This window comes from Cetorhinus maximus, chromosome 2 (assembly GCF_964194155.1).
Source record: "Cetorhinus maximus chromosome 2, sCetMax3.hap1.1, whole genome shotgun sequence".
Taxonomy (NCBI): Eukaryota; Metazoa; Chordata; class Chondrichthyes; order Lamniformes; family Cetorhinidae; genus Cetorhinus; species Cetorhinus maximus.
Window position 1 is genome coordinate 209,384,703 of NC_135880.1, and position 25,533 is coordinate 209,410,235.

A 25,533-nucleotide genomic window follows, 5' to 3' on the forward strand; every position below is an offset into this window, starting at 1 on the left:
CAAGGCTCACATGGAGGTAGCCCGTGCTACTCTGCTACTGGACAATAAGATCATGTGACCTTACATTACAATACTTGGATTAATGGTACATTACATCTCAGATTGCTACAGAAACATTTAAAGCTGAGGTTAAAGAAGAAAACAAAGGTAACCAATTGTAAGTGCAAGAGAGCTGTGAATATTATCGCAGGTGTAGTGATCATTGCTGGACATATCGCAGTTAAGGAGGAAAAGAGGAAAATCAGAGACACAGAGAGATCATTGATATGTGCAGGTTACTGTAACTGTTATCTCATAACGTGGGTCTACCTAGTAGATTTAAATACTTGGTCGTAACAGTGTCTGGGAACACTGAGGTTAAACAGAGAGCTACTTAGTCCATGAAGCCCTGAAGTAGGGCCAACTATGTTCAATTCTACATTGCAATGCTAGCTACTGTGAAGGTCTCCACAACACGTGATTTTTATGCTGCAATAACTCATCTACAAGTGGCATCCAAGGAGTCAGTTCCAGCAAATTTAGAGTTCACAACTTTTCCGAATGACTCCCATCCCAAAGGTGAGAAAATCATGGACTGAACACACCTGGCAATTAGTGCATTTGCTAGTAATTCTACTACCTCAGCTACAGTAAAGCTAAAAAGCAATGATTCTGACTTCATCAGTGTGAAAACCATATGCATTCAACAGAAGAAAGTGTTAATTTACTTTAAGGGAATCATGTACCACATTGCTTTGAAACAGTCAAAAGGAGGATCGGTGGTTCCTCACAAGTATGAGCTATATGTTACAACTATGGCTGATGACACCTAGGCACAACACATATACTCCAGAAAAGAACAGCTAAGAAAAAAAAGCAGGTGCACAAACCTTCATTAGCGAGACATGGAAATTTGACGCAATGCTTGAGGTAATTGAACAAGTTGAGAATTAGCATAGGAAGTTTCTCAATATGATTCAGAGGAGGTTTCCAGAGTTTTACATTGTACACAATGCAATGTTGCCATGGAAGAGTTTATCTGAAAGTAATATTCCAACTGAACCATTTCTAAAGCCTCAAAGGTATAAAACCCTCAATAAGATCTCTTCATTTTCAGCTGGAATGCCCAATTTTCTTTAGTCTTTCTTCATAACTCAGGCCCCTGAGACCTAACATTAATCTCTTGGTATTTCTTTGCACTGTTTCTGGCACTTAAGTGACTCGTTTATTCCTTGGCGATCAGAACTGGATGCAATCTGACCCGAGCACCATAAAGTTTGGTTATTACCTACTCTGACGTACAATTTACTGCCTTGACTATGTAATTCAGCTGCTCCAGTCATAGAGAGTAAAGTAGAATCTAGCAAGTTTTCAGTCATTATATTCAAAACTCCAAACCAGTCATGGAAGGTTAATGTATAGCATTGAGTTCAAGCTGGTCTCCAGTACAAGCCTTTAAAAGGAAAAAACCTCTTCTGTTTCTAATTTACCTTGCCGCAATGAATTATGCACCATTGTATGTTTTTTAAATTGCCTTGTGTTTGAAATTCACCAAACACATTTATTATGTTTATACATTTACTACTAAACAAGTCAGAAGAAATTTAAAGAATTCGATTAACAACATATAATTCAGTTAAATGCTACAAGTTTTCATGCCCGGGGCAGACAGTTGCTTGAGAAGAGGGCAAATCAAATAGTAGGACGTGGTTCATCGTCTACTCAATTTACTCATACTATGTGAAGCATCAAGAACGCACATTGCAGAGTCAGGAGGCTGGGAGGCAAGTTTTAAGAAACAGTGCTTACTTTCACCTGCAGGGATAAAGTGATTGAATAGGAGTGCAGCTCGTATGAGCATCAATAGGCTGCAAGATACATTTCTTCACATATGTCACTGGCGGAGACATTTCATCAATGATCTCAGTGAGCATTAGAGAAAAATGACTTCTCAACTCTGGTGCTGTACCAGCCTACCCTTCAAAGCTGGGCAACCAAAATCTATATTTCCAGATAATTCATTAGGGGCATACACCCTACTGGGAGTTGGCCCCGAACCAATTGGGCTGTCATAAGAACTTAAGCAATAGGAGCAGGAGTAGGTCACAAACTTCTGAGTGAGGACATTTCTCTTCATCTCAATCCTAGGCTCTCCAACCAGTGCAAACAGCCCCTCAACTACCCTGACAAGTCTTCTAAGAATATAATATGTTTCGATGAGATCACCTCTCATTCTTTTAAAATCCAGAAAATATAACCCTCTTCTATTCAATCTCTCCTCATAGGAAAATCCTGTCATTCCTGGAATCAACCTAGTGAGGCTTCATCGCACCCCTACTAAAGGAAGTAAATCCTTCATTAGGTAAGGAGGTCAAAATTGTAACCAGCATTCCAGGTGCTGCCTCACCAAATCTCTATGTAATTGCAGAAATTATAGTCAGTTTTATACTCCAACTCCCTTGCTGTAAAAGCTAACATAACATTTGCATTTCTAATTTCTTGCTGTGGTTTCATGTTAACTTCTGTGATTCGTATATAAGGACACCCAAATCCCTTTGAATATTAATATCTACTAGTGTCACACCTTTTACAAGAGTTCTCTTTTCTATTCTTCCTACAAAATGGATAATTTCACATGTTTCAACGTTATATTGCATCTGCCACCTCCTATCCCACTCACATAATCTTTCTATATCCCTTTGCAGCCTTTTTTGTAATCTCATCACAGCTTACTTTCCCACCTGGTTTCGTCAGCAAGCTTGAATGCATTACACTCAGTTTCCTCATCCAAGTCATTGATAAAAGATTGTAAGGGCTTGCCAATTGTAAATAACCCATTTATTCTCACCCTCTGATTCTGGCCATTAACCAATCCTCAGTTCATGTGAATACACTACTCCTAAACCCCGAGCCCTAACCTTGTGAGCAATCTCTTATGTGGCATCAGTAGCTTTTGAAAATCAAAATATGTTACATCTCCATCATCTGCGGTGCTAGTTAAACCCTCACAAAACCCAAGTAACTTTGTCAAGCTTTGATTTCTCTTTCAGAAAGCCATGCTGACTCTACCTAATCGTATTATGGTTTTCTAAATAATCTGTTACCATGGCTTGGACTTCGCAGTTCCTGCACCGGGAATGTTTTTGGCGGGGTTGAGGGGGCCGCGTAAAATATGTTGGGTGGCTTACCCACCACCTTCCTGCTCACCCCTGAGCCATTCCACATAAAACGATCGGTGGGCAGCCTGCCTGCCATTTAAAAAAAATATAATTAACTGACAATTGAGCTCATTAACAAGACAATTGACACGAATATTACGCTGCCAATGCCATAATATGATTGGCGTGGGCAGGAGTCAGAAGGCAGTTTCTTAAACATCTTTGTTGAAAAGGCAGCAAGGAAGGGGGGCACTTCATTCAGGGAGGTGCCCTGTGCGTAATGGGGACAACCCCCACAAGATTTCACCCCCGATTTTGTTCCTCCCTGCCTGCCCTCCACTTATTCCCAGTGTTCTGGACAATATTTATCCCTCAATTTTCATCACTAAAACAGATCATTTGGTCCTTATCACTTTGCTGTTTACAGGAGCTTGCTGTGTGCAATTTGGCTGCTGAGTTTACCACAGTACAACAGTGCCAACATTTCAAAATTATTTCATTGGCTGTAAGATATTTTTAGATGTCCGGCGGTCATGAAAGTTGTCAAATAATCTTTCCCTCCTTTCTTGAATAACAGGATATTATCTTCTGTTTCAAATACCAGGGTTACATTTATTATCTTCCAAACCATTCTAGTATTTAGGAAATTCTGGAAGATCACAACCAACAAAATCTACTCAACCATCTCATTAAAAAGCATGAAACATAGGTCATGGGGATTTGTTGGCTTTTAGTCTCATTAATTTCCCTCGTACTTTTTCTCCCCCAAACTTTAATTACTTTATGTTCCTCACTGTCAATAGACCCTTGATTCCCCAGTTTTTTCTGGAATGTTTTTCATGTCTTCTACTGTTAAGACAGATACAAAACACTAGTTTAACATCTCTGCCATTTCCTTAAACCCCATTATAGTTTCTCCTGTCTCCGGATCCTTCAACTCTTCCCTTTACATAATTATTGAAAATCTTACAATCTGTTTTTATATTTTAATGAGTTTATTCACGTGTTCTATTTTGTCTCTCTTTATCAATTCCTCAGTCATTCTTTGTTGATTCCTGAAGACCTCCCCAATGCTCAATCTAACTCCATCCTTTTGCAACATTGTTAGCTTTATCTTTTGATCTAATATTATCCTAATTTCTTTAGTTAATAATGGTTGGGCCACTTGCCCGTTAGAGTTTTTAAGCCCCTGGGTAATGTTTATTCATTGAGAATTACGAATTAATTATTTAACATTCATTGTTGCTTGTTTGATATATTCTTGCTACGTTTTTTGGCATCAGGGTGGCATTTTGATACATATCTTTAGCACCCACAACTTTTCCTCCCCAAACTCCTGCTTTACCCTTATGCCCTTACCTAAGTCTTTTCTCCCAGCCCCATCAAACCTTTGGAGTACTGAAGACAGAGATGCTCCTTATCAGGACCTTGTCACATTTTCCTGATGTCATTGAAACATTTTTGCCACATTATGCACCCCACAGCTGAATTCCCCATTTTTCTAACATTTATGAGGGTCAGAAGTTCATTCACCACCTCATCGGTGTGAAAAAAAAATCATATTGCAAGTGCCTTATGATTGGTTTTAACTTTTCTGCCACCAGCATCAAATGCACATTTCTCACAATTGACACTCAGGAATGACTCGCACCCTCTGAATTCTGCTTATGGTTCACTAAATAGCTGAAAAACCCACATTTCTTCCATTCTTTCACCCCTACTGCAGGGTTTCTTTCCCTGGAAGAGTTCCTCATGACCACGTTGCACGATATGATTCCCATTGGCCTTCAATCAATATGTGTATAATAAGACCCCATCCCATCCACCCACTTCGACCACTGCAATTCAGCTCTTCCTTATTCATTTTTTTCCAATTCAGAAATAATCAACACTGTGTGGGTAAAGTAGAATAAAACCAGTAAATGCTGAAAATCAAAGAATCATAGAATGGTTACAGCAAAGAAGTAGGCCATTCCGCCCGTCATTTCTGTGCCAGCTCGCTCCAAGACCAAGTCAGCTAGTCCCACCCCCCTCCCCCCCCTGTCCTTTTCCTGTAGTGCTGCAATTTGTTTTCCCTTTAGTTAATTATTCAACTGCCTGTTGACAGCTACAGTTAAATCTGCCTCCACTGCACTCTCAGGCAGCGCATTCTAGATCCTAGCCACACGCAGCATTGTTTTGCCAGCTCACAGCGAAAATCTGTCAGCATTTTAAAGGAAAGGATAGGTACAGATTCTTCAGTAGAATCCTTTAATGTTTACTGCAGGAATTTTATACCTCAATCTCTCTTGTGCATCTTGAATGTTGACATGCAATCCAGCAAGCTATGAGCAACCGCTCCAAAATTCCATTGTTTGTGGACCAATATTGAAAACTCCAACTTCCAGAATCAATGAACACTGTGAATAACAGCCTTACAGATAAAAGATGGTGCCAGACATGTCACTTACAATATTGCTATTGAATTTGGCTTTTAGTATATCATTGTAGGTTTTTATACTATATTGATTTTGGGATCAGGTAGAATTAATATAATTTGTATCATAAATATAATCTGCTTTGACCATGAAAAAGGTTTATTATTGTTGTTCTAGCCAACTTTCTATTGACCTCGTATAATTAACTTGGTTTATACAGCTAACACAATATGAAAAAAAATGTCATTGTGCTTATGTTGGGTTTCATATGTTGCAATACACCAGAAATCTGATATCTTTATATCTAGGTTCTAACATTTGAAATCAAATGGTGATCCTTATGGTTTATCTTTTAAGATTTAATTAGTTTCGATAAAGACTTAAAAATTCATATCGGTTGTTTACACTGTGGCAGTGGGACAAGGTTGATGTAAGCTGACCGGCCATATCTCTAAGAAAAAACTGTTAAGTAGGAAATAAGTGATCCAACTGCATCTGCCATGTCCATAATCCCCAATTGCTGTGCTTATTGGAAAGTACTGCAATAGTAACGTCAAATTAAATCTTACTGACCAATAGTCTTCACCAGAAAGGGACTTAAAAATAAACGGACAGCTTGTCCAATAGCCTAATGGTAATTGCAGAGTCTGCTGTGGCATAGCAGTATAAAGTTCAAGAAGGGCCAAATCCAATCACAGTACCGTAGGCCGGGATTTTATGGCCCTGTTACAGCGGGAACGTGGCCGTAAAGTGCGGCGTACCATTCTAAACTTCATTGGGAACATAAAATCCCGCTGCCATAAAATGCCACCCATAGTCTTTTACAGGACACAAAACAATAGCCTATCTCACCTAACCTTTCCATCAAGCGCCTTTCTGTGATTCTAGAACCAAGAGCCTTGTCTACCTTTACTAACAGAAATTTATCCAGCCCTTCTGCTTAAAACCTGCTCTGCCAATAACCTCTACCACAATTCTATCACTCTGTTACTAAAAAAAATGTTACCAACATTTCTTGTTGTCCTTTAGAAACCCTTTCCTCAAAATCATACCTCCTCGTGTTCAAATCCTGTGCCTAGAGAACTTTCCTGGTTTCAAATTTGCCATATCTGTGAAAATCATAAACATTTTTATCATATTTTCCCACTCTCCCTCTTCTCTAGAGAATAACGATTCAGGATAAAACAACATTTCATTGGAACTCAGCTCTCAAATTTGAGCAATCAGCCTTCTAACCTTTTTCTGGACCCCCTGTAATATTGTGGTGGAGGTGGTGGGAAAGTATCAAGGTTGGGGGGTGGTGGGGGTTGGGGAGGAGGGATCAAATTCAACCATGCCAGGGGAAAAAATGGGCAAAATCAGATGGGATCTAGCTAACACCCTGACGTCAATGGAAAAAAAAGGTTTAGGCAAATTGTATAATGAGTGGTCTGTTCTGTTACCTAGTGTACATTACCATGTCATTTCCTTCTCACTTCTTCCACCTAATTTCAAAACTGTACACTTATCTTTGAACTTGATTTGGCAGCTCTTTGCCCATTTATTTGGATTATTGCATACTAGTTAGTATGACTGACCTCTGCACCCAATTTAATGTCATCTGTAAACTTAGACATAGCGGATAATCTCCATCTTGCAAATAGTGTCTACTTGCTACCTCACTTTATGCTAACCCACTTTGCTTTTCAGCCATACAGTAATCCAGTGTTGACTATCTATCCCATGGGCATGCAAGTTGTGGATCAGGCTGTTATATGGAACACTGTCAAATGCCTTGGTGAAATTCAGATAGATTAACATCCATTGCTTCACCGCTATTAGTCTGATTTGTAACTTCCTGAACAAAAATAAAGGAAATTAGTCAGGAACAGACTAGCCCTCATCCATTCCAAGATTCTTTCCAGCAAACTAAGTTAAAATCTCCAATATTTTCCATACAATTTAATGGAATTTCACAGTATCGAGGGTTGTTTGGACTGTGCTGAGTTGACTGTAGTTTGAAGGATCTTTGGCCTGTGCTAAGTTGGCTGACCACAGGTAATATTGTAGTGAACACGCTGCAATTGACCTTGGCAACAGTGCGTTAAGCCAAGTGGAAATGAGCAAGATTCCTTGCTCCTGACCATAATTTTGTGGAAAGTGTGTGGTTGTGCGAATGTTGGTGAGGATCAAATCAGTCTCAGCTGTGATGACCTCATGATGAGAGCAGGGTGATTTTGGTTTGTGGCACAAACTTGGCAATCAGCAGGCTGATCACTTCTCCCGATTGATTCTCTGTTTGGGCTCCATTCAAATATAACAGGGTTGCTGCTAAGACTAATCACACTGTTCATAACCACCTCCACAATGGGGAGCAAGGAACTCCGGAACACAGGCTGATGTAGGCTATAGCAGCACCTTGAAGGGGAGGGTAAAAAGTGTGGGGGTGGAGGTGAGCGTGAGTCAGTAAAGCCACATATTTCAGTGGTAGAGAAATGTAAAGAGCAAACCTAACAGCATGGAGTTAAACCTTTGAAAGCCTTTGAAGTTTGGAAGTCCCAAAAAGGAATGACTTAATTTCCAGACCTGCTTCCTAGGCTATAATAATCCTTTATCAAGAATGCCACACCATTCCCTTGCTTCATGTTCCATCTTTGCAAAGCCCTGAAAAAGCATTCTGCCCTACCTTTACTCCATCCCACACCTATTTTATTTTTTGCTTCCTCCCTGTGATGTTAATATCTTATCAGCTGCACATGGCTCTAATTGTAATTATTCATTTCTGATGCAAATTAACATTGTTTTGATATCCATTACATTTGCTGCTGAAAAATAATATTGAACAGTTTTAATATTTATCATCCCTGCAGAATTCATTGTTCAGATATATTGCTGCTACTACTGGATTTGCTGGCTATATTCTATCTTTCCATTGCTTACACTATGTCACCATCACAGGCCATCACTTCGCTAGTTATCATCTCCTGCTCAACTTAGGCACAGATCAATGCATTATCTTTATTTTATTTTCATCCATCTCAAAATTCAGCACTGTCTATCGGTTAATAAATTCCAAGGCATTGCCTTCTGAGACAGTACCAAGGAATGCAACCCCCCACCCCCCTTTATATTACATAGCAGACTTTGGAGGTAATGTTAGAATATTAATGAATGGTAAACATGCCTCCAGGGGCAGAGATTGCCACTTCACCAGATGGTATTGTTCCATGCCCCTGGGCTGCAGAACAGCAATGGTGGAAAATCTAGATAATGCTCGCCATCTAGGACCTTGTTTTGAGATTTCCATGGGCAGAATTTTGCCCTTGTCGGGCGGGCTCGGCGGGGGTGGGCAGGGGCAGACGGGAAGCTGATCGCCGCCCGCGATCGGAGCCGGGCCGCAATTTCACGCTGGCGGGGGGGGGTGGTTGAACAGGAGCGGGCGAAGGCGGGCGCACAGCCAATCACTGCCTGCGATTGGCTACGCGCTGCCATTTTACATGGGCGGGCCAATTAAGGTTGGACAGGCCGCTCAGTTAATTATTTTATTTGGTATTTAAATGGCCTCAATAGGCCTTTGACAGTTCAGTGGGGGTGCAGCCGACTCCGATGCGTGCCCGCCGAACTGAGGAACTGAATTACACGTGGTGACGTCGGGACGCGCGCCTGATATTACCGCGCGCCATTTTACGCATCGGCGAGTGGGGCCCGCCCCTGCACACCGACCCAAAGATTCTGGCCCCCTGGGGCACAGAGTTGCCTCAGGGAGATGAAGATCTTTAAAAATTAGAAATAAAGATTTTAAAAATGTTATAAAACATGTCCCCTCATGACTCTGTCACACGAGTAGGGATAAGTTATAAATGAAATATAAAAGCTTTTATTTTATTTTTATTTGATGTTGGAAACCTCATCCTGCCCGTGGATGAGGTTTCCAAAAAAAGATCCAAAAGCAAAAAATGCAAAACTATAATGTTGGACAGACAACGAAAAATTTAAGTTAATTAATACTTTAATGGCCTTAATAGGCCTTTTAATTGTCAGTGGGCGTGCTGCCAATTCCCGCGCCCTATCTCGCGTGAATGAACTCATTCAAAAAAGGCATTCCTGAAATTGCAAGTACTTCGACTCTAATTAAACACAAAAACAATAGTCCAACAGGAGGTTACTTTCCAAACATTTTCGAAAAGCAAAATTCCTGGAGTTTTAAACGGCGAGGTGGCGAACTATCGCACGACTGCGCGTTGACCTCGGGACACTCGCTCGACGTCGTCGCGCGCTGAAGCGGGCCGGGCACGCACCCACTCGCCGAGGTGGAAATTCCGCCGCCTATTGCTGACCTCCATAGACGTGCCCTGACATTAGGAAAGGTCCATAGTCAGAATCGTAAACTTGCATTTGTGACTTTTCAGGCAAACATGCCCATGGACATTTGCTCTGATGTTGTCACTGACTTTGGAACATAGAAAACAGACAGCCGCATCATATTTATGGAATATTAGCCTTTTCACATCTGTGACTAATTGAATCAGCGTTGTTTTCCAACTGTGTGCATCTGGAATAAACAAACACTGTAACTTACACTCTAATTCAACCCCCCCCTCTCGTGCATATTCCACATTTCCTGTGTGTCGTCTGTCCCCTAATCCCTGTATTACTGGTTTTCCCTATCTACTGTTTCCATATCAAATAAATCAAAAATAATAGATTATACCTTCAAAATTTTGCATTTTAGACATTTCTTCATTTAATAATTTATTTTCCTGATGTCCCGATAAGTTCGGTGTACCTTTTCAAATGCCTAAAGCTTGAGAATTATCTGATAAATGTTTTGTTTGTTAGAGAAAAATCTGATAACCCTGCTGGTCTCACACAAGGTCTTAATTCTAAAAATGTTTCATTGTAAAAGCTAAAAAGAAACTTTAACTTTTTGCCAGCTCGGCCCACACTGTAGGGACTTGTCTGGTTGTTCTCAATATTGGTGTATGACTTTTTCCATTACTATAGTTCAAACTGTGTCATTCAATGGTCATTTCTACTTGACCCTACCCTTGAAGATTGCCCTCCTGCCCATTAAAAAGTAATAGAAGTAATTACAAAAATCTGCATATGTTCAATTGGTCTCCTAGAAAGGCCAACATTGCTAAGAGTGTAACTCATAATCAAAAACCATAAACATTTCACCCCGTTGACCTCACATTATCATGGTTCAACAACATATGTCCCATAACCACTTGAACTTTAAATCCAAACCCTTGCATGGGAGCGATGGAAACATGATTAAATATTTTAATAATAGATTAATCTCAAATAGCTGCTCTTAGATAATGCCTCTTGTAATATAGATTTCATTTTCTAATTCTCCTAATCTCTTGGAAATATTGCTATCGACAAAAACGGTTGTTTAAAGAAGATTTGACAAATGTGCTACTTGGTGATTCAGCTTTAGAACAACTTCAACCCCAATAGAAATTAACAGTCCAGCTCCTTATTATTCATCCACTTCACCATCACCAGAACTTGATGCTACCTCAAACACTCATTCAGCCAATGTCTTCTCATTGGGGGAAATAAAAAGCTTTATTTGTATGAATTTCATTCTCATCCTACTCTTTCTGTAACTTTCTTTTCAAATGTACAGATAACTTCAGCTAACGTTGCAACTGAGTGATAGATGGCTGGCTGCCGTCAAGCAATTTAATATTTGTGCTGAGGCTCCAGAATGGTGCAAGTGTAGACTCTTGACCTCTGAGTGTCATTCTTCAATTTTTACCGTGTGCCAACATCTCCATTGGAAGTTAAAATGACGAAGCTGATATCTTCTTTGCTTTTGGCCTCGATTCTTGGAGCCCAGGAAAATAATAGGACCTAAATGCCATTCAGTGACATTTATCATTTGACAGAATACTTTTGGCAGAAACATGCTTGTGCAAATGATACTTGAGACATCCACTTGGAGTACGAAAGTGTGGGTAGATTGCCTACACGTTTTCCTACTCTCTGTTTCTTGTTTTTAGCTTTTATCTTGCACAGTTTTTTTTCTTAAGTTGTTGACATTCTAGTGGTGACTTTTCATCAAATAGTACCTCACTCAAGTGATCATATTTGGTTTGGAAGGTGCGCCTTCAACATACCTTCCAAACCCGTGACCTCTACCACCTAGAAGGACAAGGGCAGCAGATGCATCAGAACATTACCACCCGCAAGTTCCCTTCCAAGCCACGCACCATCCTGACCTGGAACTGTACCGTTGTTCCTTCACTGCCACTGTGTCAAAATCCTGGAATTCCCTCCCTAAGAGCACTGTGGTGTACCTACACCACATGGACTGCAGCAGTTCAAGAAGGCAACTCACCACCACGTTCTCAAGGGCAATTAGGGAGGGGCGATAAATGCTGGCCTAGCCAGTGACATCCACATCCCATGAAAGAATACAAAAAAATATTTCATGCGCGAAACTCAACAGTCAGTGGAAGTATTTGAATTTGACCACGAGAGAGGAGCATCAAAGCTGAGAGCACACCTGTTCTTGTCCATCACCCACACACATGCACTGTCAGCAAGGGTGAAATGCCATCATAAATGGGAACCTTGGTTTATTTTCCCCAAACAGCGATGCGCTAAGGACAATTCTTGTGTACCTATTATCATCACAGCTGAGATCAGCTAGCTCAGTGCAAATTAGGGTTTGAACCTTGGTCCTTCCATCATTGAGTGACTAAAATACTTATTGAATAAATTCACTGGACGTAATTTTAATTTTCATCAGCGAAAATGGAGAATAGAAAGTGCTAGGCCGGTCACAAAATAGACAGCTGGTTTGTTATTGCCCATTTTTCACCTGGCAATAAAAATTAAAATTATTCCCATTGAGTCAGAGAGACAGCCCTTCTGTTGTTTCTAAGAATGCATAGCTTCACTTCTGTTGTACTTGATGGTACAGGCAAGATTGATGATTGCTGTCCACACCTTAATCTCTCGGGAAAGCCAGGGCACGAATATGACCCAATGCCATAATTCAAAACTGACTCACGCAATCTAAGTGGCAACAGCAACAGCACAATAATTTGCATTTATATAGTGCCTCTAACTAGGAAAACATCCCAATGGCACTTCATAAGTGAGTCATCAGACAGCAATTAACAGCGAGCCAAAGAAAATGTTCGGAAGTACTGTATGACTAAAAGCTTAGTGAACGCAGTAGATTTTAAATCTTAAAGGACACGGGAGGTAAGGAAGCAGAGAGATTAGATGGATATCCAGAACTTAGGGCCTCGAAGGCTAAGGTCAGGCTACCAATGGAAGAGGAAAGGGAGTGGGGGGTGCGCAAGGCCACAGTTGGAAGAACATAGAGTTCTTTGAGAAGTATAAGAGAGGGTCACAGGCAAACAGGAAGATGGGGTCATGGAGCTATTGAAACTCTAGAATTAAGATTATAACTCAGAGGCATTGGAGGACAAGTACGCAATGTAGGTCACTGAGTACAGAGTCGATGGATGAACAGGACTTAATGCAATCCAGATATGGACAGCAGTCATTTAAATGAGTTCAGGTTTATGTAGGGAAGCTGCCTGGGAAAGCATTGGAATAGTCAAATCTGTAGGTAACAAAAGCATGGATGGGTTCAGCAGCACACTAGCTAATGTTACCAAGGCGGAAGTAGGCAATCTTGTGATGGAGAGGATACAGGGTCGGAAGTTCAGGTCAGTGAAATCAAATACCAAGGCTGTAAACACCCTTGTTCAGCCTAATCAAAAACCATAAACATTTCACCCCATTGACCTCACATCACACTGGAGCGAGGAATAAAATAATTGTTGACGGATGTGAATTTGCAGTAGGGCAAAGACAATGGCTTTGATCTTCCCAATATTTAAATTGAAAAAAAATGTTTTTAATTCAATGAAGGGGCTGAGAGAGGTTATGGTGAGGTAGAGCTGGGTGTTATCAGCATACATGTGAAATCGGATTTTACAGCCCCTCCCCCCTCCCCCACCGGGCGTGTTTTCAGTGGGGGAGCACATAAAAGATGTCAGGCGGCTAGCCTACCTTCTTCCCACCTCCCCCCCACCCCACCCAGTCTCCATAATACAGGGGGTGGTAAGCCGCCCACTAGACTGCCTACCCTCAGTCCTATTGAGGGACTTAAATGGCCAGTTATTGCTCACTTAAGGCCCTCAATCTGCCTCCACTGCCATAATAGGCTGGGCAGTGGCAGGCGGGCAAGTGTGTGAAGGCCGCTTTCTAAACAACTTTGTTAAAATGGTGGGAAACAGGGGCACATCATTGGGGGTTGCCCTATGCGAATTGGGGATACCCCCCCTCAAGATGTTACGCCTCCTCCTTTGTTCCTCCCCATCTGACCTCCAAAACCAGACCCCCCCCCCTCCGCCCCTTCGCTAGGTTCCCTGATCCTTCCCTGTCCAAAACCTCAGGCTTACCCCCCCTCTGGTGGCCATGATCTTCACCCCGGGGGACTCCTTGCAGTCCCAGCAGTGCCCACTACTGTACGCTGACACTGCTGGAACAGCTGGAGCTGCCACACAATCAATTGGCCAGAAGACCTCAAGACCAGGACGTCCCCTCACTGAGGGGCAGAAGTCCAACGCTCAGCTTGTTTAGGCTGTTGACAGCATGTTATTGCTGCGAGGTGGCCTTTTTTTGAAGTGGTCAGTTTGAAAGGCACCCTGTTTTCACCCACCCCTCCCCACCTCCACTGTGCAAAGTATGCGCCCCCACCCCCCCCACCCCCCCACCCCCCAATGAAATCCAGCCCCATGTCTTCCTATGACATCATCAAGTGGCAACATATAGCTGAGGTGGAGTGGTCCCGAATTGACCCTGGTGAGACCCCAGGGGTAATGGTGCAAACAGAGAAGCAGTAAATTCTCCGGCAGTGCTGAAGAGTGGAATCGAGTGGATGGCTGTGCCACTTAGCTGGACAACAGAGGAGAGGTGTTGGATTATGCCGCGGTTCAGCATGGCAAGGGCGGCACAGAGGCCGAGAAGCCCAAAGAGAAATAATGCACCATGCTCACGGCCAGAGGGGATGTCGCTTCTGACTTTGTTAGGGCCGGTTAAGTGGTGCAGGCACGGGAAGAAACCTGACTGGGGAGGTTTAAAATTGGAGTTACGGTCAAGATAGGCATGGAACAAAGCTTTTGAGGAATTTGGAGAGAAAAGGGAGGCTGGAGATGGGGTGGTCGTTCGCAAGGACAGAGGGGTCAAGGGTGGATTTTTTTGAGCAGGGGAATGATGGTGGCAGATTCTGAAAGGGCGAGGAAAACAGGGTAAAAATGGTATCCATTACACTGTCAGCAGGCTTGGGGGTCAAGATTGAAGGCTGGATGGTCAGCAGTTTGTTGGGAATGGGACCAGGGGATTAATTTCATGGAGCAGTTGAGAGCGCATGGAGAGATAGAGGGGAGAAGTTCAAGGAAGATACGTTTTAGGATTTTGAGCAGGAGGGATACAATTAGTTGCCAATTAGAATAATAACACAATTAGCCAACATGGCAATGTTGACCTTATCAATAATTTTACTTTTCAAGCATTCACAATTATTGAAATAACATCAAATTATTTCTAATCTGCTCAGTTAATTGGTATACCTCTTAATTTAACATGAACTATTCCACAAATATTTTCTGCTATTAGAGACATTTACATTCAAGATTTAGATAACAAGCAGTTTCCCGATCCCTCATGTGCTCACAATGATTGTAATGACAGGGAACTTAATTGGAATGTTACATTGTGGTATTCAAATGAGAACCAAAAATAGCATGATGATTAGCATAATTAAAAATGCCATCAATAGCTGATTGTATCAGCTATGTCAGTTCCTGTAGAATGAATGAAATATCATTGTTCACTGCCATTTAGCATTTTTCTTTATTGAAATATTACTTCTGTTAGGATGCATTTTTATGACTTTTCAGAGAGGTCTCTAACTAATCTATCACTTGGCATCGCAGAAAGATGAATGCAGAATGAAGCTCAACTAATTTAGCTAATAATAACAAAACATCTCAATAATTGCTACTGCTCAAGAAAATGTCAATGTGAAATTGGTAAGACTTTTCAATTGCTGCCGCAGTATCACATTGTGCCTGTGTTGCCATAGAGATCAGGATCCAAAGAGCAGAGACTTGAGTGACTTCCATTAGAAACCTTGTATAGGGCAGCATGTTATTATGATTGATTTTTGACCTCCAGGGGCCTGACTATTCTGAAGTGAACACCAATGCTTTTTTTTTGACTGTGCAGTGCTCAGCCAGCATTTCCAATGATATTTTCAGGGCTTCAGTATGACTCTGCTAACCACTCTGAAGCTCTGGGATGGCCTTTACCCTATTTTATCATTGTCATCAATTTCTCATCCTATTACTGACACCAGTATTGTAATGCTGCCAGGAGATATGTACTGTATCTGGCTGGATGACAATATGCTGAAGTGAAAAGGCTTTTATTTTTCGATTCATAACCAGTGCATTAACATCCACAAAATTAATATGTATGATTCCCCTGGTAGACTCCAGGGACAATATCATCAGACACTCATGATCAAAACTAACCACTGTGAACTGCAGCCAAAGAACCATAGAAAAGGTACAGCGCAGAAAGAGGCCATTCTGCCCACCAGGTCTGCACCGGCCAAAAGAAGGGAAAAAAGGAAACTAGCCACTCATTTTCAATCCCACTTTCCAGCACTTGATCCATAGCCATCTGGTCATTTTTTAAAAACACTGAGCTGGATTTTATCAGGGTGTTGGTGGCCCTGTTGACACACTGGAAAGCCGGAGGCAGCCCTGCCTGCACTGTTTGGGGAAGCCCAGCCTGAATTTTATGCCCATCTTGCAGCTGTTGAGCTGCCTTGTGGCCCCCATACCTTGAAAAGATAGCCACTTGGAGGGGGAGGCTGTCCTATCTTCAGTCTCAGCAGCGCCCCCTCCCAGAATCGATGGCCACTGCTGGGACTGCAACCAGCAGAGAGACTCAGCAATGGATGCTGCCTTTGCAGCGAGGCGTGTGGGGTCGGGGTCCACCAGGGCCAGTCAGGGAGGCCCTCGGGAGGGTGTGTGGGTGGTTGGTGAGAGCAGAGGTGAGTAATATCACATGGAGGGCCCCTCTGTGGGCCACAGGAAGGCTGTTTAGGAGCTGCACCTCCTCTCACCAAGCTGCAAGGAGGTTGCCAGTGTTCACCAGGCAGTGTCCCCACGTGGTGGAGCGCCCACCCATGCCAGATAAGGTGGGAGGCAGGAAGTGGCTCATAATTGCCCACTTAAGTGGCACAATTGTCCTCTAGGCAGGAGTACCGTCCTCCACCTTCCCCACAGCCAGCAAAATGCCATGGTAGCGGGAAGGTGATGGGCAGTCCACCCACCCCTACAACCCTCCGTCTTGATTTTTCAGCCTCCAATCCCACTTCTGCAGGTTCCATAAAAATTCAGTCAACTATTTAATCCCCAATACTTTCCTGACCACTTTGCCCTTTTACATCAGAAATTATCTTTCAGCCTTAGAGATGGGCAACTCCAGTGCTGGGTACATCCTCTTGATAATTCTGTGATAAACTTGTGCCAGAGCATCATCCACAAGCCCAGCACAAAACAAATGGGATCCATCAACTGGGAAGCGCACAACTCATGTGTCGCTTGAGGCTAGAGCTTTTTGTTCCCTTTCTAGAAATGACTAATAGAGAGATGGCACAGTACCTGAGATCTACTGCCAATTTTTCACCAAAGGTAGGGATTTCAGAGCCAAAGGTTGGAGTTCCTTTCTACCAGTCCCTTAGGGATCAGTTGGCAACATTAATATTACGGCCAGAATTTTTCCATCGGCGAGTTGGGGGTGGGGCCCGCTTGCCGACGCGAAAATGACGCAAGGTGATGTTGGGGGGAACCCCCGACCTCATCCCACCCCATTTAAACATTCAGGAAGGCGGGCGGACAGCACAATCAGCTGTCTGCCCGCTGACCTGTCAATGGCCCCATTTTTAAACTTTGAAGCACCGTGAGTGATCTCCCTGAGACAGCACTCAGTCTCAGGGAGCAGTGTGTTCATTCGTGCGCATGCGTGAAAGAGCGCACTTTGACAGTTGGGGAATCCCTATACACCCCCGCCATCAGGCGGCCCACTGGGCGGGCCTTAATTGGCCTGCCCACCCAAAATGACGGCAGGGCCCGCTTCAGCGGTGCCAATCAGCTGCCCGCCCGCCACCAAGCCGGTGGGGTCTGCCCGCCCATCAAGGGAAAAATTCTGCCCTACATAATAGTTACCAATACTTCACTGTCACCCACTGTACAAGCAGGACAAACAACTCTCATCTCACTATCCATTTCTCTTCTGTGGGTACAATAGAATCAAGCTTGTTGTTTTCCATGAGCACTTTATTTTGCATACTTGACTGTTAATTTCTTTAAAGTATAACAATTACACCTTTTTTTTAGGCCAAAATCAGATCCATCATGATCTTATTGAATGGTGGAGCAGGCTTGAGGGGCCAAATGGCCTACTCCAGCTTCTAATTCGTATGTTTGAATGTATAAATTGCATTTTGATGTAAAAGCATTCCACTCTATGACAATTTTCTACCTATAAGATGACAAATTGTTAACTGGATCCACGTTGGTTGGTGAAGTTAAAACTAAGACACAGCCGCTTTCTTTGCTGGAAAGAGCTTATTGACTTAGTTCACTGTCAACACTACTCCAACCCCCTCCATCCAACCATCTCACCACCCCACCGTCCCACCACCTCACCACCCCACCACCCCACCACCCCACCACCTCACCACCCCACCACCTCACCACCCCACTACCCCACCATCTCACCACCACCCCACCACCTCACCACACCACCGTCCCACCACCCCACCACCCCACCACCTCACTACCCCACCACCTCACCACCCCACCGTCCCACCACCCCACCACCCCACCACCCCACTACCCCACCACCTCATCACCCCACCACCCCACCATCTCACCACCCCACCACCCCACTACCCCACCACCCCACCACCCCACTACCCCACCACCTCACTACCGCACTACCCCACCACCTCACCACCCCACTAACCACTCCCTCGCTGTGTGTCCCAGCTATCCCCATTTATAGGTGTACAAATACCCATCACCTGTTTAACAATGTACTTGCCATTAAACCTTAACAATGTAATTAAAAAGACATTGACCCAAATGGAATGTTATTGAAACTACTGACCTATTCACAGCTCCTTTCGTGGCCTATTGTTTGGCGTGAACTTGGATTGAATTATTGAATTGGATTGGATTATTGGATTGAATTTGGTTTGTACCTCGCTGTGGGGAAGCCACGGCTTCCAGCCCATTGCCAACTCTGCATGTTGGAGGTGGTGTGCTCTGTCCCATCACTGTGCTTTAGATTCCTGCAACCATCTCCCATTCTCTTACTTTTCTCTGTTGTTGAAGATACTTGAAGATTAGAATGTGCAAACAAAATAAACATGTTGTAACTTTCATCTTATTACCAGGTGAAACATTAAAACAGATTCAACATTATCTGGACTGGCGAAAATTACAGCAATTGTTCATGAAATGAGTGAATAACTAAGGTTTTCAACAAGCTTGTATGCAATCATTCCTTGCGCCTAATCCATGTTTTTAATGTTTAACATTTTTGTGAAGTTTTTTTTTCTATTTACAGCTCAAGACCAAAATATTCCAAGGAGTGAGGAGGTACGACTTTCACCTAAAACAGGAGCAAAGTGACGGAACAGCCACACTCACTGCCCAAAAGGCTGTGCCACCAGCAAGCTGCAGATGCTGAACAGGAACCCTGTGAGCCAATGGGGCGTCAGTAATTCCACCAGCTCAAATGCTTAACCAGCAACCCGGTCCGGTCTGAGAGGGGATATAGGACTCGGGTCGGGGTGGGGAGGCACTGTTGGCGGCTGAATGGGTGGCGGGGGTGGGGGAGGGTGGTGGTGGGTGGTGGACTGGCAATGCACATGGTAATTTTGTGAAGCCTGGAGGGTTAGGATTACCACTTGCACTCTCACAAGAATTCTGGGTCTGTTGTTAAGCGATCACCAGCTGTCCCTTTCAAGGACACTGGTTAAGTCGCTCATTCCATCTGTGCTAAAAGTTGTGGGTTCCTACAACTGGCATAGGGTGTTGGTTTCTGTACTTAATCAACTTTATGTCTGAAACAAGTAGATCTCTTGTTTGCCTGTTTACAGGCCTGCCTGAAAATGGTATAAAGTGGGGCAGCAGAAATGCCTCCCATGCCTCCGACAGTCAAATACTGGTCACCCATTTGTTTGATGTTGTATTTGGCCCCTGAAGAATTGTGTGAGGCATAACAACAGCTGTTACCCTACAATTAGTTCACAGGGGCCAAACAGAGTAAATGCTAAGTTATAATTTGCTGTGCTCTCCTCTAAAATAACAGAGAATTATACGTGAAAACTTGTATTGCGGGAGAAGATATTTTAACCCGTTTGCCATCAGGACAAAGCATATCTTTTAGAGCAAAATAAGTCAAGAAATCTGTCACCTTAACATAATGGCATTTGATTCAAATAATAAAGATAATTGTTGCAGGATGCTGATATGTTAGTCCAAAAGGGGGGTTGTTCTTTTGGGATCATGTTAAAGACACATTGCTAGGATTGCATAGGAGGAGTTGTAAACAGAATCCTGCATGGCCTGTATTTTATCAAGAGGGGCTTGGTACTCTAACAACACCAGCTATGCCATTGTCTCAGCACATCTGATAATGAAGCCCTTATAAATGCCTTTGTTGCTCTGAATTCAGCTATTCCAATGTTCTCCTAGCTGGCCAACCATCTTGCATCCTACTTGAGCTCATCCAAAATTCTGCCACCTGTATCCTACCTTGCACCCAATCCTATTCACCCTTTACCCCTGTGCCCGCTGACGTACATCGGTTTCCATTTTGAAACGCCTCAACTTTAGAATCCTCATCCTTGTTATCAACCCCTCTTGCCCCCTCCCAGTTTCAGCAACCTCCCCCAGCCATACAACCCTTGGTGATCTCCATGCACTTGCAATTCTGGCCTCTTGTGCATCCCCATTTCTAATGACTTTACTATTGTCAGCAATGCCTTCAGCTGCCAGGCCCTAAACTCTGGAAATCCCTTGTTAAGCCACCCTGTTTCTGTTCTTCTCGATCTTCCTTTCAGACACAGGTTAAAACAGACCTCTTTAACCAAGCTTTTGCTGATCTGACCTAACATCTTGGCCAGGATTTTCAGCTCGGCGTGTGGGCACGCGCCCGGCATGCACGAGCGTGAAATACCAAGCGATGGTGTCGGGCGAGCGTCCCGACCTCATCACGCACTCGCGCGATATTTCGGTTGACAGGTTCGCATGGGAGTCGGCAGCATGCCCGCCGACAATTAATGGCGCTGTTAAGCCCATTAATTAAAGGCCAAGCAGCTTTTGCCCTTTTTGCGAAACTTCATCCACGGGCGGGATGAGGTTTCAACTAGTGACTTTTTAAAAAAGACAGAGTCACATGAGGGGATATGTTTTCCTTATTTTTCAATTCTTTATCTGTAATGTTAAAAACCTTCAGCTCCCTGAGGTAGCTCTGTGCCTTCAGGTAGCTTTTTCAGGTAGCACCCCCGCGCATGCTCGCACTCCTCCCGCCCCCCCCTCCCCGGCAGCACTGAGGGCTCTGAGCGCATGTTTCACGCTAGCTGACCAGCCAGCGTGAAATTGCGGTCAGGGCCCGATCGCGGGCGGAGGTCGGTTTCATGGCCGCTCCCAGGCCGGCCCGCTGTACCTGCCCAACGAGGTAAAAATCCTGCCCCTTATGTGTCCCAGTGACAAATTTTACTTGAGACTGTTCCTGTGAAGCAACATGGGGGCCTGAATCTTCTGGTCGGCGTGCGGGGGCGGAACCCACTCGCCAACACGTAAAATGACGCATGGTGACGTTGGGTGTGTGTCCCGAAGTCACCGCCCGTCATTCTGATTTTCAGTTCGGCGGGCATGCATTGGAGCCTGCTGCGCGCTCGCCGAACTGTCAAAGGCCTATTAAGGCCATTTAAATAACAATTAAAACAATTAACAGAGCTGCCCGTCCAACCTTAAGGTTTGGCGGGCAGGCAAAGAGCCCAGGCAGCCTTTGCATTTCTCATGAAACCTCATCCACGGGCGGGATGAGATTTCATGAAGGCTTTATAAATTAAATAAAAAATGTTATTGAAATACATAAACATGTCCCAGCTTTTGTGACACTGTCACATGAGGGGACATGTGTAAATAATTATTTTCTCTCTTTATTTCAAAGTTTAAATATGAACTTAATCTCCCTGAGACAGCTCTGTGCCCAGACTCTCCCTCCTCCCCCAGCCCACACAGGGAGCACTGAGCGCTTCCAGGTGCTCGTCACGCTGGGCAGGCCTTAATTGGCCCCGCCCATGTAAAATGGCATCGCAATTGGCTGCGTGCCTGCCAGCACCCGCTCCCACCCAGCCCACACGACGGGGAGAAAATTCTCCCCGGGGTTAATTTTAATCATATAACAAGTGCTATATAAATGCACATTGCTGTTGTTGTTTGCTGTTGATAGTGGAAGTAAGGAAGATAATGTTCTACTCCCTCACACTGTCACTCCTCATCATTATGAATATCTCTACTATGGAACACCCCCTCAAACCTGGCCATGGCATACACAGGAACCAGCATGAGGATGTCTATGGATTTAATTGACATGTCCTTGATAAAGGATATTTACAAGAAAAAGGAAAGCAAATCTGAATTGTATTTGCTAAAAGGATACTCAACGTCAATGATATCTCTTCATCTTAGTAAGGGCAAAGGGTTAATGCACTGTTACCATAAAGCAGCATTTTTAAAATAATTTATTCCAATTCATAATGGTTGTAACCCAAAGAATGCGAGGATGGATATTATGGCTTAGTGCTGTCAAAAGATGGAAGGTAGCTGCATTACATTTGATTTGTCAACTTCAAAATTCCCTTTAACAATTTTGCCTTAGCTACATTAACATTTTTAATGAATGCAAGTCTCTAGAATTGCTTGATATGCACTTCAGATGAATGACAAGAAGCCCATCACATTCGCAAGGTATGTTTTATAATATGAAAGTGAAGGAAGTGAAAAGTGCTAAGATGCTGGAGTGTGTGTCACAAATTGCTGCAGATGTATTCAAAATTGACAGTGTAATTATACTGTCTACAGTACACAAGGCCTGTTTTTAGGGTAAGTGCATCCCGAGTTGTTTTGCATATAGAAAGCAGTGTGAAGAAGAAATGAAACGTGGACTTAAAATACGCCTATAAATTTCTGTCCCAGCTGTCTTTGAAGCTGAAAAAGTGCCATTCTGCACTGAATCATACGGGCTGCAGACTGCTGAGTCCACCCCTCTGCTCCAGAATAAAAACCCGGGCTGCATTTGCCCCCCTCTTCCCAGACTCCGGAGATGCCGTCTTCCTCCGACAAGTTGCCCTCAGCCAGCTTCCAAGTTGACTGATTTCTCTGCCCTCCGCAACCAGCAAGCTACATCTAGGCCCACGACTAGTGGCTCGCAGCTCACCAATACTATACTGATGAGGCCAGTGGACCAATTTATCATCGTCCTGCAGCCGGACTTCTGATGCATGCAGGCCACCACCTACCTGGGTGTGATCCAATTTTTAGATCCCACTCTTTTGCATGGGAAAGGTTCAGAGAAGGATCACTCAACTGATTCTAGGGATGAAAGGGTTATCTTATGAGGAAAGGTTGACAAGGCTGGGCCTGTACCCACTGGAGTTTAGAGGAATGAGAGGTAATCTGATTGAAACTTGTAAGATCCTGAGGGGGCTTGACAGAGTAGATGCTGAAATGATGTTTCCCTATGTGTGAGAGCCTAGACCCAGTGGACACAGTTTAAAAATTAGGGATGTCCCATTTAAGATAAGAGACAAGGTGATTTTTTTTCTCTCAAAGGGTCATTAGTCTGTGCAATTTTCTTTCCCAGAGAGAAGTAGAGGCTGGGACATTCAATATATTCAAGACTGAGCTAGATAGGTTTTTGATCAGCAAGGGAGTCAAGGGTTATGGTCAAAACTTTCAGCTCATCAGGCGGGCATGCGCCAGACCTGAACAAACGTAAAATGATGCGCGATGACATTGGGCAAACGTCCCGAGGTCAACATGCGATATTTCGGTCAGCAGGCACGCGGGGGAGTCGGCAGCACGCCCGCCGACAATTAAAAGGCCTATTAAGACTATTAATGTAATAATTGAATTAAAATTCTCGCTGCCCATCCAGCCTTACGATTGGCGGGCAGGCGAAAAGGTCAAGCGGCCTTTGGATTTTTTTTAGGAAACCGTATACACGGGCGGGATGAGGATTCCAACAGCTATTAAAAATTAAATTAAAATTTTAACATTTCATTAATAACATGTCCCTGCTCATATGTCAGAGTCACATGAGCAGGGACATGTTATTAATGAAATGTTAAAATGTGACAGAGTCACATGAGGGGACACGTTTTAGAACATTTTAAAGTTCTCTATTTTTAATCTTTAAAATCTTCATCTCCTTGAGGCAGTCAGGGGACTTTTCCTGCGCACACTTATGTGCATGTATGAAGTTCCCCACTCACCGTACTCCACCCACTTCCCTCCCCTCCCCCCCACAAAGGCAGTGCAGAGCACAGCCGCGTGCGTTTTACACTGGGCAGGTCTTAGTTGGCCCGCCAGCATGAAATCACAGCCAAGTCCCAATCGCGGGCGGCCGTCAGCTTCCCGACTGCACCCACCCGCCACCCCCTGCCCCCAACCCTGACCCTGCCCGACGAGGGCAAAATCCTGGCCAATTGGAGGCAGACAGGAAAGCGCAGTTGAGGCCACAATCAGAGCAGCCATGATCTTAGCGAATGGTGGAGCAGGGTCAAGGGGCCAAATGGCCTACTCCTGCTCCTAATTCTTGGGCACATGAGTAGTGGAGCTACGTTAATGGACTAAGTGAGGATTCAGAGAAGGTACTTCAGGAACAGTACAAGAAATTGCACATTTAGCAATGTTTGGTGTGAAACTGGCATTAGAGAACCACAAAGGAATTTCTTCAAGAGAAATACCTGCTCCTATGCCATAGTTTGTGACAAAAGATTTCCTGGAAATTCCTGCCCAACATATCTGATTGGAGTTTTTTTATTGCTATGCTCTCCTTTGTTGTGTTAAGCCTTTTAATGGAGATACCAAGCTGTCTTGCTTCCTGGAATTCTTCCAGAGGTTACAGGATACATGTTCCATAACCATAACAATAACCAGGCTTTCAGCTCTCCCTTTTATCCAGTAAAAGAACCCTCATAACCATTAATGTAGTAATACAAAAAGAAACAGTTTTCTGTTTTTTATAAAATTTGATGATCAAAACCTTCCCTGAAACAGTACAACAACAATGTTCAATTTGTTTTTTATATAAAAGAAATTAAAGTCGCTTCCCTTCTCCCCTCTCCTGAGATGCTGACCCTTACGCTCCGTACAGCTTCTCAAACTACGGCGCCCCTCGACTATCCCACCCACATGGCCATTATGATCTGCAAGGCTCAACAGTGACTGTCAGCAGGCAGGTCATCTGTAGTGCAAACTGCAGCCGGGCCCAGTATTGTCTTCACTGAACGTACAGACACAGAGGTCTAAATACTGGCTGACACCACACCCATTTTACAAGCATAAGGTGGCCACCAAAACGTGCAGTAAGGTGGGCGGAGCATATACACATTACACACAGGAAGTGTGCTATCAGCCATACCGGTAAAGAAATAAGGAAAGACAGATAGACTTGCATTTGAATTTATATATTTTATTGTTGTCCATGATCAAAGTAGTTTAATGTTTGAGGTGAGTGTGTTTTCTTACTCACAGAGTGATTTGTCCCAATTTAAATGATTTCCAGCAGCAAGCTTTTGTGAATTTAAAAATACAGGAGATTATTTACTATCACACACTTGCCCCAACGGTTTAAAACGTGAC